This window comes from Prenolepis imparis, unplaced genomic scaffold (genome assembly GCF_030444845.1).
Source record: "Prenolepis imparis isolate NDT839.2.m4 unplaced genomic scaffold, iyPreImpa1.0 SCAF_2, whole genome shotgun sequence".
Classification (NCBI taxonomy): Eukaryota; Metazoa; Arthropoda; class Insecta; order Hymenoptera; family Formicidae; genus Prenolepis; species Prenolepis imparis.
Window position 1 is genome coordinate 19534678 of NW_028141160.1, and position 7680 is coordinate 19542357.

The 7680-nt window shown below is 30.7% G+C and overlaps 1 pseudogene across 1 annotated transcript; it reads right to left on the reverse strand.

The window, feature by feature from the left end:
* On the reverse strand, window positions 1-3453 carry LOC145948572 (uncharacterized; annotated as a pseudogene). The gene is made up of 3 exons (XR_014427394.1): window positions 3344-3453; window positions 2213-2453; window positions 1-182 (listed from the first exon to the last, which is right to left on the reverse strand). The product of XR_014427394.1 is annotated as an uncharacterized LOC145948572 (transcript).
* Window positions 3454-7680: the final 4227 nt, after the last annotated feature.

A 7680-nucleotide genomic window follows, 5' to 3' on the forward strand; every position in this document is an offset into this window, starting at 1 on the left:
ATAAAATAAAGTTTGGCAGATAGTATTCAACCACGCGGGCTAATGATGATCGTGATCATGATGATCGCTTCGATGGCTATTGTGCACTTGAGCGTGAAATCCGTCCTCACCCGCCTGATACTTCACTGTTCTGATATTGCCATCTGGTTCTTTCACAGTATATTCCCCGAACACTTCTGTGCCTGCAAAACGTCGACGTACGAGTTATTTGTCTCGCGCTTCACGCGAAGTTGGTAGATTTGAGACACGCGTTATCGTTCTTTTTTATGGAGACGAATTGAGATTTATGCGAGTACAATACGGAATATAGAACATTTCTTATACACGCTTTTCAAAAATCCATAATTACATCTTGCTGATATGTTTTTCACACGATTATATAAAGAAACTTAAAATATTTTCACTTGTAAGAAAATAAAGAGATCTTACAGAGAAAAAAAGAGGGAAAAAGTGAAACGATGATCTGGATAAATTTATTATTAAAAAGTGCAAAAAGTATTAATAATATATTTCAAAATTATTTCTTTAAATATTTTATTTTTTATTTTATTAAAAAAGTTAATAATAATAATGATTTTGTGCTTGTATACAGTATATTCTATTTGTTGACTATATGCATTTGAAATCAATTTTGACAAATGCAGAAAGTTAGAAAAGTGCTATACAAATAATTAAGAATGTAGTTATATTATATAAATAATTTTGTTTATAATTAATAACAATATTTATATTTTTCTTCTTTTTCTGATTCTTTTTCTTTTATTTTGTGTTTTATTTGTTTTATTTTATGTAAATATTATATTTTTAATACAATCAATATATGTATAAATGTATAGAAATGTATATCTGTTTCATAAAGTATTAAAGAAATATAATTATTTAAACAAAGTTTATTTATAAAGTGTAATAATTGATAAATCACAATTTAATGTATTTATGTTCGTTTAACCACCATCGAATTGCGGATTTCTATTCCATCAAAATATTAATTTTTTATAATCTATTATGTGATACTTGCAGCAAATTTCAATACACATTTATTAAACTTGAATTAAAATTTTGGTTTGATAAAATGTAATTGATTTTAGTTATTTTAATGAACTTAATATTTCTGCGAGAGAGAGAGTGGGAATAGTGCATTCTCTCGCGATTGCTCAGAGACCCTACTATCAATAGCTGCTATCTAAGCTTTATATGGTTATAAACTTTTCAGCCGGTGCGCGTCTGCCTTTGAAGACAGGAATACTAAAGCGTGGTTTTTTAGCAGCACTTTTATCGTTCCTAACTTTTCTCTCGACGCGTTGATACGAAATCTCTCGCTCCATTTAAAACTTGACGACGCTCGATGATCTCGTTTTGTATAAAAAAGAGCCGCGCTTTGTAGAAATATTATTACAAAATTATATCAGTGGAAAACTGAATCACTCAAAATGATATTTGCTTTGGCATTATGAAAATTTTTGTTTTATCTTGACAAAATTTATTCATAAAGTAATATATTCATATTGCGATTATTATAATGAGGCATACGGATTAAGATAAGATAAAGGAGAGGAAATTAAAATTGACTTTTAAATATTTATCAATAAATGCGGTTTAAATAAATTTTAAAAATTAGAAAATAATTTGCCTAAGTAACTTTTAGATTTTAATTTAAATACATATTAAATACGTATTTGCAAGAAGAATTTATATAATACTTTTTTTATTTGAAACACAAAATTGAAATAAAAAATATAATAAAATCATATTTCAAGAACAATTTCATAACTTTTATATTTTAAAATCGGAATATTGAAATTTTTAGTTAAAATAAAACCACGTCCAAGTATTTTTATTCTTTTAAAAAATCGTTTCTAAAATTGCGTACATTACTAATAAAATATTGTTAACATCGCTCGACGAGTGATAAAGCGTACGTCAGTCAAGTTAAAAGAATTACCGTGTCGCGGCTTTCCATTGAGTATTCTAAGAGCAACATTATAAAATTGCTCAAGCAAAGGTCACGTTGCCACTTTTATTCGCACAATCAGTCTGCCCTACGTTCACCTCGGTACATTTGTCAGCTTTTTCTCCCTCGGAGCATGGCATCGCGATTCCGCGTACGTAAGTAGGTTATTCTTATTCTTCCCGTTCGCGATACATACGAGAAGACGAGAAGGATCCTCCTAAAGCACAGGAGATTAATCTCCATTCAAATTGCGTATCTTACCGTCCCTATGCTCCTTTTGACCGTGATAATCGCCTGTATGGTGGTCCTCTACCCCATACGAAAAGGCATAATGGGGATGAGCGACATAATCCTCATGGTGATGTCCGTGATCGTCGTTCCAGCTGACTTCGTGCTCGTCGCCCATCACTGGTCCGTGAAAATGTTGGAAAGAGTGTGCGTATCCGTCCGGTTTTGCATTAATCAAAAGCAAGGTCGAAAGCACCAATACAGATAGAACGAGCTTGAAGAAATACGTTAATTAAATTAATAAAATTCTCTTTAACTAACCAAATATTAGCGTTGAAATATAGAATAAACAAAGTGTTAGAGTATAAGAATACATTAAAATAACAAAAAAGTTAAAAGAAAAAATTAAGCAATTTAAATAAAATTTAAAAAAATGGAAAACTATAGTAAGATTTAGTTATGAAAATGTAATAGAATGTGGTGTTGGCTGACACAGAAGATAGAATACAAAAATTATTGAAATGACAAAAAAATAAAACAGTGAAATAATAAATCTACAACTTTAACAATAAGAAAAAAAAAATTAGATAAATTATTAGGCTACAATAAAAAAGAAATAGACTTTAGATAAAAAGGAGATTAAAAAATTTTTAAATTGTCTTATTTAAATAAACACCATGAAAACAATTAAAATTTAATGAAAATAGTTTTCAAATTTAGGAAAACCTATTCTTAGAACATTTACATTTATTTTCGACTTTATATTTTATTTTTCTATAAATTTTTAAAATTTTATTTAAGAGCATCTTCTTTTTTAAAAAATCAAACACTCTTAAGAGAACTTTATTTTTACATATTACAATTCGTATGCATAATTATATTTTTTTTAGATTTTATTTTCTCTCGAAATTGTTTATTTAGTTGTATCAAATAACTTTGCAATTATATCTTCCATCCAAAATAAAAAAAAAAAAAGTGAAGTGTAAAATTTCTCTGATAGCATTTTAGACATCGCAAAATTAAAAAGATAAAAATTGCATATTTTAACTTAATCGGACGATCAAAATACTAATATAGGCAATTTCAACGCTTCTCTACAAAGTCGTGTTAAAGTTGACGAGTGGTTCAGGATTGATCGGGGTATGACACGCGATATACACTCACTTCGGAAATCATGGCGTTAATTAGCGTTCGTGTCCTCCTTTGCGCAAAGGCTTAATCGATCCGCGTGACCCGCGATCGTCCCAAAAACTGCGCGATTCGCCCGGTGCCATTGTTCCTTTTATAGGTTTGCTTTTCACAAGTTTCCTCTTTGCTTAATTCTTCTTTGGATTCATGCCCGAGGGAGTTCAGTTAAGCGCTCCCGCGGACGTTGCAAAACACAATTATTCAACCGGTCCAGCCGGCACAAAAAGTGTCGCGATGCTCGTTCGAGCGCATTAGCCAATCTCGGACTAATGGAGCCCGCTCGTTGCGGAAGGAGAAGCGAAAAAATGGATCGCCGGACCCGCTCGTTTCTTTCGTTCTCTACGACACGCGCGTATCGATCAGGATGGCCGCGATCCATGGCATCGAACGCCGTCACGCCATGCGACAACGCTCGCGTCACGATGCTGGCTTTTCTTCCGGCGCACCGAAAAACATTACCTCCCACGGTCCATTTCTCTTAATGCGTCCTTCCTTACGCAAGTTTCTCGTTTGATATATCCGGGAGTCAAATTCGACAGAGATGATGTAGGGGCAGAAAAAACCGGGACAAAGAAATCGAGCAGACATCACTTTCATGTCAGACCGATTGAAAGAACCGCTTGTTGTATTTTGACAGCACGAATTATATATCTACGTCAACAATATAAATAAATGTTAATGATGGTGTTTTAACGTACTATAGATAATATTTCAGAACATCGAATAATAATTAATGTTTGACTAAATTATATTTCAAAGTAGAAGTGAAATGTAGTTGCATATAAGCAAATCCATTTAGTATATCTTTAATACGATTATAGTTTGACAAAAAGAATCCTAAGGAAAATAATAATCGTTCTTTTGTAATTTCTTTATGCAATTTTAATATTACAAATGCTTTATCGCGTTACAATCTTGAGAAATTTGAAATTTAATGTAATTAATTATGCTACAGTAATAGTAATTAAATCTTATTCAATATTGAGTAAATTGAATTCCTCTTTATCGGAAAATTCGAACGTTGAAGAAAATTTTCAGCGCAGTACTTTATCGTGCGGATAAAATAGAGATATGCTAAAAAAATTTGCCCAACTCTTGATACTAACTCGAGTGGTTCTCGCGCACATTAACAAAAAAACGGAAGACTTCATTTGCTCTTTCCATGCTATAGGAAAGAGTGGGTAAAATGTTAGAAGGAGATGGGATAGGTGAAAGAGAGGTGGGTCGGAGGAGGGACGACGAGAGGAGCAGATTCTGGCACACGATGTGCTGGAGCGGCGGAAGTGCTCGAAGAGGCGCTCAGGTTTTGAATTATGACACTTTTTGAGTCGAGAAGTCGCATTGTGAATGGCGCATCCGGGTCCGGTGTAATATCCCACCTCGATCTCGGTGCCGAGCCGGCGATAAATCTGCCTTAAATAAGATTTGCCGGCGACACTCCGGCGAAATAAAAGGAACGGAGCGCGGATGACGGCGCGGGATCCCGGCTTGTTACTTCTTCGACTTTAGCTCGACTCGACTGATGCGCTTCGCTCGCCAGTTCATGCCGGAGTTAATGAGTAGCCTGAAGTCTTCGCCTTCGTCCTAATTGCGAGCGCGCTGCAATACAGCAGCAGCAACGGCAGCTTCTTCGTCCTCAATTTCTCGTCTACCATGATGACTCTTACAGCCCGTATAAAGGAAATGACGAAGTGCACTGACGAGTTCCCTTTTTACGAACCTTTACACTCCAAGTTTATTTTCTACCTCTGGAGTACATTATACACATAAATAACTGATATAAATCGTATTAAGAATGCTATCATTATCATAATTGTAATGAAATATATTTCTATCAAATATGTATTAAAAGTGTATTTTTTCACAATCGTTTTCTTTTCAAAATACAGTTAATAATAATTATGTATGTACAATATATTTAAAAAGTTTTGTATATATTTTAATATACTTTTTATATATATTAGTGTTAATATTGCACATTTTTTTATATATGTATATAAATATATATAAAATAATTATTTTTATTATAATACTATATTATTAGCATATTAGTTAAAAGGTTAGTTATTGACGCAACTTTTATAAATTATAATTTTATATATTGCTTGCTATTTATGTACCTGAATAATTTGTACATGATGTGCTAACTAGATTATTAATTATTATTATTATAGTGTATATTGCATTATAATATAAATCCATTATCTGTATATCATATATACATTTATATTGGATATTGCATTATATGTATTTCTTGTACAAATATTTGATACATGCGGTACAAGTGTTTGTTTATTTCTACTACATTATATTTTATAATAACAATTTTTATTAAAGAAAATGCCAAGGGAAATCATTTTCGGTTTTGAAGCAGTTTACTTAACCGAGCAATATGATTTTGTTATCTATTATTTTCTCATTGAGTTTAATTCACTGGAAATCTCTTATTTTCAATAACTAATTATTTTATTCTATATACATATAGCTTTACTGTATATATAGCTATGTTCGTATATTATATATTTTTCTTAAGAAAAAAGTTAATTGAGATGAAACAATCTTTAAAGAATAAGGCTGTTGAAAGAAAAATGAGACGCCTGTTTACATATGTACATATATATATATGTATATATGTGTGTGTATACAATACATATATATGTATGTATATGTATATGACACTGGCGGATCCTGGAAGGGTTAAAACCCCCCCTTGCAAATTAAAAGAAACAGTTTTGCTGAATTTGTTTAAAAAATATAAATAAAGAAAAACAAACATTAAAGAGCTATCGACGTCAGGATCCGCTAGTGTATATATATAAGTATAAGATACACTGTAAATTATACTCATTACGCATTCAAGGAGTTAAGTTTAGATTAAGTCAGACATAGGACGAAATGATGAGATAATTTCGTTGCACGAAAATAATTAGGCGAAATTCTTTATATCTATATAATATATACAATATGTATGTATAAGATACACTGGGAATTATACTCATTACGCATTCAAGGAGTTAAGTTTAGATTAAGTCAGACATAGGACGAAATGATGAGATAATTTCGTTGCACGAAAATAATTAGGCGAAATTCTTTATATCTATATAATATATACAATATGTATGTATAAGATACACTGGGAATTATACTCATTACGCATTCAAGGAGTTAAGTACAGATTAAGTCAGACATAGGACGAAATAATGAGATAATTTCGTTGCACGAAAATAATTAGGCGAAATTCTTTATATCTATATAATATATATATATATATATATATATATATATATACACTGGCGGATCCTGGGGAGGGGGGAGGGGGTTAAACCCCCTTCCTTGCAAATTAAAAGAAACAGTTTTGCTGAATTTGTTTAAAAAATATAAATAAAGAAAAACAAACATTAAAGAGCTATCGACGTCGTTAATCCTGGAATAAAAGCTAATCATAAAACCAAAAATATTAAATAAAATAATTTTGCGAAACCCCCCCCCCCCATTATCGACGTCAGGATCCGCTAGTGTGTATATGTATATATCTGTTATTTTTTCCAATATATTTGTAACAAATGTATTACAATAAATTAAATAAGAGTTTATTTCTGAATAATTAATGCTTGCTAAGTAAAGTAATTTACATCAGATGCATAAAACGAGAAGTTATTATAAAATTATCCAAGTAAATGTTTCAGAACAAAAACGATGGCAATTTTGCGATTGCGAATTATATGTATAATTCTTGAGTTTTATAGTTTCTTGGAATTATAAAGTTGCATTGCAAAGTGACGGCAATAAATCAGGCTCAAGATTAAATTGTAGAAAATATGATTTGTTACTGACATGAAATAGGAAGCACGCGAAAGAAAAAGTCCACTAGTTTATCTTTGAATTTAAATTGATATATGTATGTCTTTTTTCGAATAATACGACAGATGAATAATTATCTTAATTTTTTTCATATTTTTTTTTAATCTACAAATAACAGAATTAGAAAATTACTTAAATTTAAGTTTTAATTATAATATTTCTAAATAATTATGCTTTTCTTATCTCTATTGTCAATATTTGATATTATATTAAAAAATTTGTTTCTGCTATAGTTAATAAAATATTGTAAAGTATTGAATTACACACAGAAAAAATAAATAATCAGATTATAAGAGAAGAATAAATCAATATATATTTGTGTGTTAAAATATTGTACTAAAATAATAATCACATTTATTATCATAGAAAGCTTTGCTACCAATTTATTTCAACAGAAAGTAAAACTAAACTAATATTTCACTTTTAAGCAAAATGTATTAACGGTGTCATTT